Raw genomic sequence first — 11,716 nt, forward strand, 5'->3', positions numbered from 1 at the left:
CCACTCCTGCTCCCCTCCCCTTTCGCCTCTTCCCAGCCAGACCAGGCCTTGGGCTTCCTTTCCAGAGACATTCTCCTGGAACTGCAACAGAGAGAAAAAGAAAGCCACTGGGGCCGGGAGACACCCTGATCTGCTTTGCTGACTCTCTCTCCTGCAGCGAGCACTGACCAGCCCAGACCTCCCCCAGCTGTTAGCGGCAGTCATGGGTTCATCCATTCAGCAGGTATCTGAGCACCTACTATGGGGACGAACAAGATGTGGACAAGCCCCTGGTGTCGTGGAACTCAGCCCAGCACGAGTCAGACAAAATCGGGTCCACATACAGAAAACGATTCCAAGGGTGGGAAGAACTATAAAGGAAAGACAGAAGGTCTGCAAAAGATGACAAGTGACAGAGGGAGGGTATTGGGGTAGGGGCCTCTCTCAGAGGTGACTCATAAGCAGAGGTCTGAAACGTCCTCTCCAAAGCACTTCTCAGTGATCATTTCACGAGAACTACAGCATTGTGGTCCAGAGAACCCCTGGCACTCGGCAAGTTCTTTTTATTTTATTTATTTTGAGAGAGAGACCATACAAGAGCAAGGAAGGGACAGAGAAAGAGAGGGAGAGAGTGAGTCCCAAGAAGACTCCACATTGCCAACTGTGGAACCTGACGCGGGGCTCGAACTCAAGAACCATGAGATCATGACCTGAGCCAAAACCAAGAGTCACGCGCTTGACTGAGCCACCCAGGTGCCCCCACTCACCAAGCTCTTGAGGTCGCTTCCTCAGGTTTCTATCAGAATTAATACGGGGAGGTCCGCCTATATTGCTTTAATTAGAGCTTTGTTGAGATAGCATTCACATGTCATGCAATTTACCGGTTTAAAGTATACAAAGTATAAAGTATACAAGTATTCGTGGGTTCGGGCTCCTTGTCCGGCTCTGTGCTAACAGCTCAGAGCCTGGAGCCTGCTTCTGATTCTATGTCTCCCTCTCTCTCTCTGTCCCTCCCCCATTCATGCTCTCTCTGTCTCTCAAAAATAAATGTTAAAAAAAAATTTAAGTATACAAGTCAACGGCTTCCAGTTGTGCACAATTTAGAACATTTGCAACACCCCAAAAAGACACCTGGCACCCACTAGCATTTACTGTCCATCACCACACCCCCAGTCCCCAGCACCTGCTAGTGTGCTTTCTGCCTCTGTGGATTTGCCTATGCTGGGTGTTTCCTGTCAACAGAATCACAGTATGTGGCCCTTTGTGTCTGGCTTCTTGCACTTATGCTTTCAAGGTTCATCGGTGATGGAACAGGTGCCAATGCTTCTGTTCTTTTTATGGCCGATAATACTCTACTGTATGGATGGACCACGTGGTTTTGTTTTTTTTTTAATGTTTATTTATTTACTTATTTTTTTTTGAGAGAGCACGCGTGCGGTAACGGGGGAGGGGCAGAGAGAGAGAGAGAGGGGGGAACAGAGATTGTGAAGCAGGCTCCGCACTGATAGCAGAGAGCCGAATGTGAGGCACAAACCCACGAACCACGAGATCACGACCTGAGCTGAAGTCAGACGCTGAACTGAGCCACCCAGATGCGCCGGACCATGTTTTATTTACCCATTCATCAGTTGATGGACATTTGGGTTGTTTCCACTTTTGGCTGTTGTAATGCCGCTGTGAATACCTCTACACGTTTTTGCATGGACATACGTTTTCATTGCTCTTGGGTAGATACTTAGCAGTGCAATTTCTGGGTCAAGTGGTATCTCTATGTTGAGTTGCTGCCAGACTGTTTTTTTTTTTTTTAAGTTTATTTATTTATTTTGAGAGAGAGAGAGAGCACAAGTGGGGTGAGGCAGAGAGAAAGGAAGAGAGAATCCCCAGCAGGCTCCGCACTGACATCACAGAGCCTGATGTGGGGCTGGAACTAACGAACTGAACCGTGAGATCACGACCTGAGCTGAAGGTGGATGCTTAGCTGACTGAATCACCCAGGCTCCCCGCTGCCAGACTGTTTTAAAGTGGCTGCGCCATTTGACATTGCCACCAGCAGTGTGTGAGGCTCCGACTCCTCCCTATCCTCCCCAACACTTAACTATCGTTCCTCTTTTGTTATAGCCATCCTGGGGGGTGGAAAGTGGTATCTCACTGTGGGTTTGACTTACAGTTCCCTAAAACCTGCCCTGCGGTGCCCTGAGCTCTCCCTTTCCTTTTTCCTTCCATACGCATGCTGCCCCAACCCCTGAGTAACCCAGTCCCTTCAAACCCTACATCAGGTCCTGTTTGATCCACCTCCCTTCTCGTAAGGGTCAAACCTATAGCCAGCCCAGTTCAGCCAATGTCTACCACTTGAGGTTTCAAGTACAAGAAACAGGGGAGAGGAGAGAGGGGGGTCCCGGTGTGTGCCCCCTGGGCAGACAGGGAGGAAAGCGGTCCTCAGGCAAGTTCTGACAGGAGGCCCTACACATTTCTTCTATCTGTACCCCACTAAAATCTAAGCTCTCCTGCATTGGGCTCTGTGCTGACAGCTCAGAGCCTGGAGCCTGCTTTGGATTCTGTATCTTCCTCTCTCTCTGCCTCCTGCTCATCCTCTGTTTCTCTCAAAAAAAAAAAAACATTTAGAAAGAAAAGGAAGGAAGGAAGGAAGGAAGGAAGGAAGGAAGGAAGGAAGGAAGAATAAGTAAATAAAATAGTTTTAAAAAGTAGTTAGAGGGGCACCTGGGTGGCTCAGTCGGTTAAGTGTCCAACTTCGGCTCAGGTCATGATTTCGTGGTTTCTGAGTTCAAGCCCTGTGTCGGGCTCTGTGCTGACGGCTCCGAGACTGAGCCTGCTTCTGATTCTGCATCTCCCTCTCTCTCTGCCCCTCCCCTGCTCATGCTCTGTCTCTCTCTGCCTCTCAAAAATAAATAAATGTTAAGAAAAAAATTTTTTTAAAAAGTAGTTAGACATGGGAGACAGAGGTGCAAAGAGACCAGTGCCTGGGGTGCCAGGTAGATGGCATGGTTAGGAAGATGAGAGGGTACTAATCCTTTTATCAGGAAAAGCACACAGAAGTCAGAAGTTCCCAGCAGGAAAGCCTGGCTACTGGATGGCTCCCTTAAAAACGGCAGGTGCTAGGGCGCTTGGGTGTCTCAGGTCATGATCTTGAGTTCGTGAGTTGGAGCCGCACATCGGGCTCTCTGCAGTCAGCTCCGAGATTGCTTCAGCATCCTCTGCCCCCTCTCTCTCTGCCTTCCTTCGCTGATGCTCTCTTTCTCTCTCAAAAATAAACATTTTTTTTTTGATGGCAAAAAATAAAAAATAAAAAGGCAGGTGCTGGGGCACCTGGGTGGCTCAGGTGGTTAAGTGTCCGGTTCTGATTCTTGATTTCAGCTCAGCTCATGATCTCACGGTGTGTGGCCTCAAGCCCCGTATCAGGCTCTGCACTGACAGCGTGGAGCCTGCTTGGGATTGTCTGTCTCCCTCTTTCTCTGCCTGCCCCCCTCCCTCCCTCTCTCTCTCAAAAATTAATAAACAAGTATTTTTTTAAAAACGGCAGGTAGTTTTTCCCCTATCAGGGTGTGCTGCTTTGGGAAGGAGCCATGTAGAACCCACACCAGCCAGACCACCTTAGGATGAAGGTGTGGCCAGGTTCCCCTCAAATCAGAGTCTATTTGGAACAGCTCAGTGGGCTAGCCTAGGGGAAACCTCTGGTCAGCCCATAGAAAAATCAGCCTGGCACACCCCAGAGACTGAGTAGAAACACTAGGGATTGTCCTGAATAGAGACGGGTGTTCCCCTGGCTATGCCTCTTTGACACACGTCTAGCAAAGGAGGTCCAAGGACAGAAGCTCAGGGAATACCACAGGCAGACAGGAAGCCGGTATAGAGCCCAGAGGGCTGAGGAGGTAGGCACAACCTGGGGCTGGTGGAGAAGCAGCTCAGAGGTCTCTGTGCAAAGAACTGCCTGAGGGAAGCTCAGGACAGGGAGCTCAGAAGAAAGTGGGTGACGTAGGGCGGACGGCTCGGCTCTTCGGGGAAACTTGGCAGGGGAGGGCTGGAGACAGGGCTATCGCTTGAGACGCCATCATTTATTGTAAACAGGGGAGAAGCTGTGCTGATGACAGCGCTCCAACAGAGACTGGGATGCGTTTAAATCCAGTCATGGAATCCAGCCCACACCAGGCTCCGCTCTGCTAGAAAGCGCTGGAAGGGAAGGGGTTTCTCATGGCTGCCCGGCTGGGAGGTCCAGGCCGAGTTAGAGGACCACATACATCCAACCATTTGGGAGCCTGTTAAACATGCAGACCCCTGGGCTCTGCCTCAGACTTAGTGGGACAGTTTGAGAACCTGCTGGGGCTCTAAGACTCAGAATATTGCAGAGAAGCACAAGTCCGCAGGGAGGGGAGGACCAGCTCAATAGGAAACAACGCACAGGGAGCGACTGTTCACCACAGGCCCCCGTCCCCGGGGGTTACTTGAGGGGACCTGCTCACATGTCGTGGCATGCTATCACCATGAGTCTCAGACCTATCTCCCTCCACCTGGGCACCCTCACACTTGCAGCCCACCTGGTCAGTGGCCATAACTCCAGCTGCCCCCTTAGTTCAAGGCCAGGGCACGCAGATGGGTCCCAGGTGCCCAGGTGGACTCATTCGCCTGATGGGCCCAGCTCCAAAACCAAAGCCCCAGACTTGACGAGGAGGAAGCCCCAGCTGGATGGCCCTGCCGGGCATCTGCTAAGGCGTCTCTGGCCGCACCTACACCAGTCCCTCCTGAGAAAGGACCGACTCATCTGGCCTAGACACAAAGGCCTGGGGACAAGGCCGAAGGACTGCAGAGCAGAGAGGAAAGAAGAGCTCAAAGCATCTCTGTCCCCTTTGGTCATGATCCCCACAGAATATGTGTGTGTGTGGGGGGGGGGGGGGGGCGGTGTTCTCCAAGCCAAAAGTAAAGTATATCCCCTCTGTGGGGATGAATCAGCTCCCTGAGGCACAGGATTCGGGAGTCCAACAGTCCCATCTTTGGCTACTTTACAGCTGTGCACTCTCAGGCAAATCACTTAACATCTCGGAGCCTTTCTCCTCTACAAAATGCACCTAACAGTAAGTCCCCCTGTGGACCTGTACCATCAGGACTTCTGACTGACTGGTGACCTGAGGCTTGGACACAGAGGGTTGGGACCCACTCCTAACCTCAGGCCTACATTTCACGCCACAGCCCCAAGGCCAAGACTGGAAGGTGTGTCCAGCCGAAGGAGTAAATTGCATGATTTGCCATCCCTGCCCCCAGTAGAAACCCACAGGCCTTCCTGGAATCAGAGGCACAGGCAGACCTACCTCCTTTTTCCACATTTCCCCCCTTCCCACAGCAGAGAAAGCAGTTCGTAGAGAACTCGGATTGGCAACCCTGAGGCCCTCCCCCCACCCTCCCCGCCACGGGCAGCGGTCAGGGAATCCGCTTGCCAGGGCAGACTTGGGTGGGTTTCATGCGCACGTTTTCATTGCTGCAGGCTCACAGGGAGGTTTGCGTGATTCTGGTGGTCTGCAGTCGCTGGTGAATACACTCGGCCTGCCTGCCTGGCACCGCAGGCACTGCCTTTGTTACTGCTCGGAGCACTCGGCCATACTGCCCCCCTTCCCGCCCCCCCCCCCACGCCCCGCCCCAGGCTCTCGGCCTTCCACCCTCCCTCTCTGAAGCCACTTGTACCTGCTCCAGAGCCTGGAGGGGTGACAAGTGCTTCCCAGACGTGCTCGGAGGCGCCCACTACACCCTTGTCCTGTGCACTGATTTGAGGCTGGGTTTCAGAGCCCCAATTGCTGGGTATACATTACAGCAGGCTGGCTTTTAGGGCCGACTGTTGGCAAAACCGGCCCGGCCTGCCCATCCTTCATTCCAGGTCAGTCATCCCCATTTCCGTTTAGGACTCTGGGAGGAAACTGAGGTCCGGCATAGAGGACCTGTCTTGGGCAAGGTCACCCCACCCTGGGTCTCCTGGGTGTGTTTCAGGCAATGACCTAAATTTCCTTGGGCTCCAATGCTGTGTGACCTTGGGCAAGTTATTTAACCTTCCTGAACCTCATTTCCTCTCACTTAATGGTACTGTCCAGGTCCCGGTTGTCCCGAGGAATGAAGGAAATTATATGCATAAAGCACCTAGCGCTTTGCCCGCTACCCGTTCCACACTTGAGCTATTTTATCATTCTTCCACCCTTTTCGTTCTCCCTTCTCTCCACTCCAGCCACACAGGCCTCAGTGCCCTGGGGCTCCTGAAAACCCCTGGCATAGGTTTGCTCCCTGGCTTCTCCTCAGGGACCCTGCCTAGTCGGCTGGTTGACGCGGTCCCCCCCCCCCGTTGTTCGTTGTTCATCCTCGCCTTAACACTCTCTCGGACATACTGGACATCCTACTGAGTCACCCCGCTGGCCTCTCTCGCCCAGGCTTACGTTCGTAAGCCCTCTGAGGGCAGGGCTTTCGCAGTACGGCCCACCCAGGGGGCGAGCGCCAGGAGTGAATGAAGGAGTCCTATCCAGGGAGCCTAGCCCTGGGGCGGACCCCGCCCTGGGGGGCAGTCAAGCCCAGCCCAGGCCAGAGGAGCAGCGCGCGGGGGGCCGCGGGCCTCAGCTGGCTGCGGAACGCGGGCTCCCGGGGGCGGCGCGGAGGACAAAAGGCGGCCCTACCTTTGCGGGGGGCGCGCGGGCACCTCCCCCAAGGTGGCTCCGGCGCGCGCCCGCGAGGTCACATCCCGGGCGCGCCGGCCGGAAGGAGGCCCCGCGCGGGGCGGAGGGCGGGGCGTCATTGGGCAGACCACGCCCCCGGGGCGCGGGGCCACGGCGGGGGCGGGGCCACTGGACCGGAGCCGCCTCGCACTTCCGCTCGCCCGAGCCGGCTCATTCATATTCATAAAGACAGGCGAGGGGCGTGTCCCGTGTCCCCGCGGCGCCCCGCCCCCGGGCCGCCGATCCCTCCCCGGCGGAGGCTCCGGCCCCAGTGGGGCGCCCCCGGCTTCCGCCTCCGGGAGGGAGTTTCCACTTGGTCACAACTCAAAAATGTGTCGCTCCCGCTCCTCCGCCCCCTCGTCTTTGCCCTGGGCGGGGGGTCTCCACCCTCGGAAAGCAAGGAGGGCGGGGCCAGGGGAGGGGCGGCTCCTCCTTCCTGGGGCAGGTCCATAGGGATGGGCTGACCCTTCCCTTTCTCCCTTCCTCCAATTTAGCGCTTGTAATAATCCTCATTTTTAAAACAAAATAATAGTTCTACTTTATTGAGTGCTCGTTTTGTTGCAGGCACTGTGCTTTTTATATTAGCATGCCCAAAAGCTCGGAAAAGAGTGACTTACCCACTATCACACTGCTGGCCTTGAGCTTTTTCGGAAAGGTTCCTACTGTTGGGTTGGAGGGGCAGAAGCTTGTCCCCCACCACTTTTTAGGAACTGGGCTTACCTAAAGCACTCATGGCTGGCTGGGGGTGGCTGAGGGGTGCACCTGAATGCCCCATTTGAGGGAGAAGCTACTACTGGAGGAAACCAAAGCATGAAGCCAGGACAGGCTACACAATTTGCCAGACCCAGTGCAAAATGAAAATTCCAGGCCCTGTACTCCAAAATGATTAAGAACTTCAAAAGGGTGATGGCAGAATATTCAGCCAAACATGGACCCTGCTGAGTACCAGGACTGCACAGGTGAATGTCCATGAACCTGCGTGATGAAGTAGCTCAGCAGCTCTTCTAGGGGCTGAGAAGCCAGCAGGGATACCCCCACCCCCCACCTCCAATGCCACCTCACTCACCCCTACACCCCAGCCCAGGAGTCTCAGTTCCACAGTGGCATCCAGGGCTCAGCCTCCAGAACGCCAAAAGCTGAGCATTTCAGGCCATCTAGAACTGGATTCCTGGGGGTCTGGTGAGTCCTGTGGGGACAGTGTGTCCTAAACCTGAAACACCCAGCTGGCCCTTGAGGCTGGGCCTCCTGGACATTCTCAGCCCTGGGCCATCTGGACAGGTGGGCTGGCTCATACATGCCAGGCCCAGCACAGGACTCAGTTCTGACTCGAAGCCCTCTTTTCTTGCTGGAGCAGGGTGTGAGGAGCAGCCCGGGCTGCTTCCCAGAATAAACACCCCACCCACAGTCAGCCCCAGCCCTGCAGGCACAGCAAGCCAGCGCCAACGGGAGAGAGCTCACCAGGCCCCAGCTCAAGGTTAATAAGTCACCCTGATCTCACCCCCTCCATCACTCTATCCTTCTGCCTGGGCCCCCACTCACAGTGGTTGCAGGCTTCATCGATAACAATGGTAGCTACTATTTGTTGCACTCTTTCATCCCACCAAGCAGTGCCCTCTGCACTGAGGCTCACGCTGTCCCATAATAGGCATGAGGATCACCAATTTCACAGATAGGGAAACTAAGGCTCAGAGAGATGCGGCTTGGCTAACCTAAGGTCAAGGGCCGGAGTTTGGGGTTTGCTGCCATTCATCCATCCTGGTTCCTATGGTCTCTCCTCCAGATACAGCGTAGGTCATAGGGCTCACTTCTTTATGTTGTTGTCTTGTATTATTTACTTTCAGCTCCTTGAATAAATTACAGGCTCTGGAAAGACAGGAACTGTGCCTAAGCACAGTGGTGTAAAACGCTGAATCTAGCATGTATTCATTGAAGTCATTTAAGCACCTATGTTGTGCAGGACACCCTTCTTGCAGTGTGCTTGTGTGTGAATGAGTGAGCTGTGTCCCCTCTGGATACTGATAGGTAAGGGGTCCCCACCAGACTGAGAGATTTCCTTGAAGACATGGATAGGCATACCTAGCCCAATGCACAATGTAGGCCCTCAATAAATGTTGATGAATAAACACATCCTAGGAGCTTAATAAGCATCTGTTGAATGAATGGGAACCTCGGAGATGTTCAATAAATGTTTACTGTTGAAAGTTTAAGGGACCAGATTCAGCCCCCCAAATATATCTTTCAGCAATTATCCTAGCTCAGACTACTATAACAAAATAACATAGATGGAGTAGCTTAAACAACACACATTATTTCCAACAGTTCTGGAGGCTGAAGTCCAAGATCAAAGTGCTGGCAGATTCAGTTCCTGGTGAGGACACTCTTCCTGGCTTGCAGATGGCTGCCTTCTTGCTGTAAGTTGGGGAACTTCTGGTTTAGTACTAGCAGGGGTGACAGTCCATAACACAGGAGAGGGGAACAGGTAGCAAAGGATGGTTGCTCAGAACAAGGACTCTTAGAGGGAGGAAGCCCAGGGTGATAGGAGGGGGGGGGAGGACATCCCCTCTTACCCACCTTTCACTAAGAAGGAGGAAGCCAAGCTTGGTGTGACTGCTATAGCAGGCGCTGCCTCCTGGAAAAGCACCACCCCCCACAAAAAATCCTTTCAGAGCCTGGCGCTCTCAGATGTCCTGCACCCCCACCCCATAACTTTTCTGATGCTCCAGGGAGATAGTGCGTTATAACACAAGCTTTGGAATCAGCTCAGCTGAGACTGCAATCTGGACCATGTCTCTCACTAGCTTCTAAGACCTTGGCCCAGTTACTTCTCTGTGCCTCAGTTTCCTTCTCTATAAAATGGGAATAATAATAGGACACACCCTCAGGGTTACAGTGAATATAATAAAAGTGAGCCATCCAGTACAGAGAAAAAAACTTGTCTGGCTGAGAACTGGGGGTTTCTGGGTCGGGTCAGCCCCACCCATATTATATAGTTCTTCACTCTTGTGGGATTTGCAAAAGCCAAATTTAGGGGGTTATTGGCAGCTAAAGGGACTCCATCTGGGTCCTGCAATTGTGGACACTAGGTAGTGATGGCTAATATATGTTAAGAATGTACCTCATTTAATTTCCAAAACAACCTTAGAAAGGAGCAAGGTGGGAAATCCCAGCTCAGAGTTCCAACTGCGAGCAACCTGCTTGTCCATGAAAACTAGTGTGCGTAGAAAAACATTGAGAAAGGCCCTCCCAGGGTGAAGGTTTCTTATGGTCAAGTGCCCCTCAAGGTGCAGAGGTCATTGGACTTACCTGGTCACTGGATTCAGGTCCTACTGGATTGTAAGACCCCTGAGGGCAAGGACAGCTGAGGTGGTCACTCTTGTCTTCACTCTCGCCCCGCCCCGCATCCTCCCCCTCCCTTCGAGGTCGAACAACACTTTGCCCCGGGATGCAAGGCCGCCCTGAGGGCAGCATAGTCGCGATCCCCGGCGCGCCGGGAGGGGGCGCTCTGCGGCCCTCAGCCTCCACCCCTCCCCACGCACCCGCTGATCCGCGGACCGCGAGAGTCGGCCCTTAACAGCCCCCTCCCGAAAGGTGCTAGGTCCCAAAGCTGGCCTGCCCCCAGGCCCATCTGCCAGCTAATGTTTAACCCGGTCTCACTCCACATTATCCACACGAGGGAAATCGGGGTGGGGTGGGGTGGGGGCAGAGGAGGTCACCTCCAAATCGCCACTCTTCGGCCTACAGGCCTTTCATGTATTACCCAACAGTTCATGAGCACCTACTCTGTGTCTATTCACATAAATCGTGAGTACCTATTATGTGTCCATTTATGCAACCGTCATAAGCATCAACTGTGTATCCATTTGCCTAAAATATAATAAGCATCTACCATGTGTCCCTGCAAAAGTTTAAGAGCACCAGCTGTGTCCCTTTACGCAACAGTCATGAGCACCTACTATATGTACATTCGCTTAATATATAATGAGCACCTACCCTATGACCATCCGTGCAACACATCTTGAGCACCTACTAGGTGCCAAGCTCTGTACCAAGAGCTGAGGATGTTGCGTGATCAAGACCCACCGGCCTCGGGCTGTGGCGGGGGACAGCAGTATCGAATACACGAACGAAGGCTTAATGACACCCGGAGTTAGATGCCTCACCTATAGAGGATGCTTTTCGTCTCTTGGGCTCCTCAAGGCCAACTGTGAAGCGGCAAGGCTGGCCAATAGCAGGAGGACTGTTTTTGAACCAAGATTTGCCACCTGACAGCAGAGCAGCAGGAAGATAACTGGGCGGGGGCTCCAGAGTGGCCCAAACAAGACACATTCAGGAACTCAGAGCCTGGGTTCAACATCAGGAGGGAGAAACAGCTTAGGCGGGTGCGGGTGCCGGGCTTTCGCACTCGCCGGCATCCACTCCCACCGCGCGTCCTAACCGCGGGCGCCGCGCTGGACGCGGAAGGTCCCAGAGCGAGCAAGGACCCCCGCGGCGCTCAGGCTGGGGATGCAGGTTGTCCCAAATGCTGGGACCAAGACTGGGGCCGAGCGGAAGCCAGGACTGTTCCCGGCCCGACCTCGTCCTAATTCTACCGCCTGGGAAACTGAGGCCGAGGGCAAGGCGGGGACCAGCCCGGCAAGGGACGGGAGGGAGGGGCTCATCCCGGCCTCGAACCCTGGCTTGCGCCTCCCCGAATCCGAAGCCGGGGCCTCTGCCTGCCCGGCGCTGCCCGCGCGTTCCTGGAACTGGGCTGGGCGGAGAAATCAGGGCCTGCGGAGAGGCATTCCTGCCGCCCTCCCCGCCGCCCGTGGCCGCGGGGGGCCTGGCCAAGGTGACCCCGCGGGAGGGAGGCTAGGGGCCCCCGCCCCCTCGGCCGCAGCGACCTCCTCCATCTTCCCGGTCTTCGGGGCTTTTCCTCTGGGCCCGCACGCCCTCCCTCCGGTCATCAGCGCGCCCGCCCCCTCCCCGGGCTTCCCCGAGGGCGGGACATCCCTCCCACCCCCCCCCCCCCCGCCCCGCGCCACCCCCAGGCCACCTCCGGG

At 54.7% G+C, this 11,716-nt stretch overlaps 1 long non-coding RNA gene across 1 annotated transcript; it reads right to left on the reverse strand.

The window, feature by feature from the left end:
* Positions 1-8,850: 8,850 nt before the first annotated feature.
* Positions 8,851-11,693, reverse strand: LOC109278252 (uncharacterized). Its single transcript, XR_002085567.2, has 2 exons — positions 10,838-11,693; positions 8,851-10,767 (listed from the first exon to the last, which is right to left on the reverse strand). It is a non-coding gene; the product is annotated as an uncharacterized LOC109278252 (long non-coding RNA).
* Positions 11,694-11,716: the final 23 nt, after the last annotated feature.

Source organism: Panthera pardus, unplaced genomic scaffold, assembly GCF_024362965.1.
Source record: "Panthera pardus isolate Hobbes unplaced genomic scaffold, ASM2436296v1 HiC_scaffold_4, whole genome shotgun sequence".
Taxonomy (NCBI): Eukaryota; Metazoa; Chordata; class Mammalia; order Carnivora; family Felidae; genus Panthera; species Panthera pardus.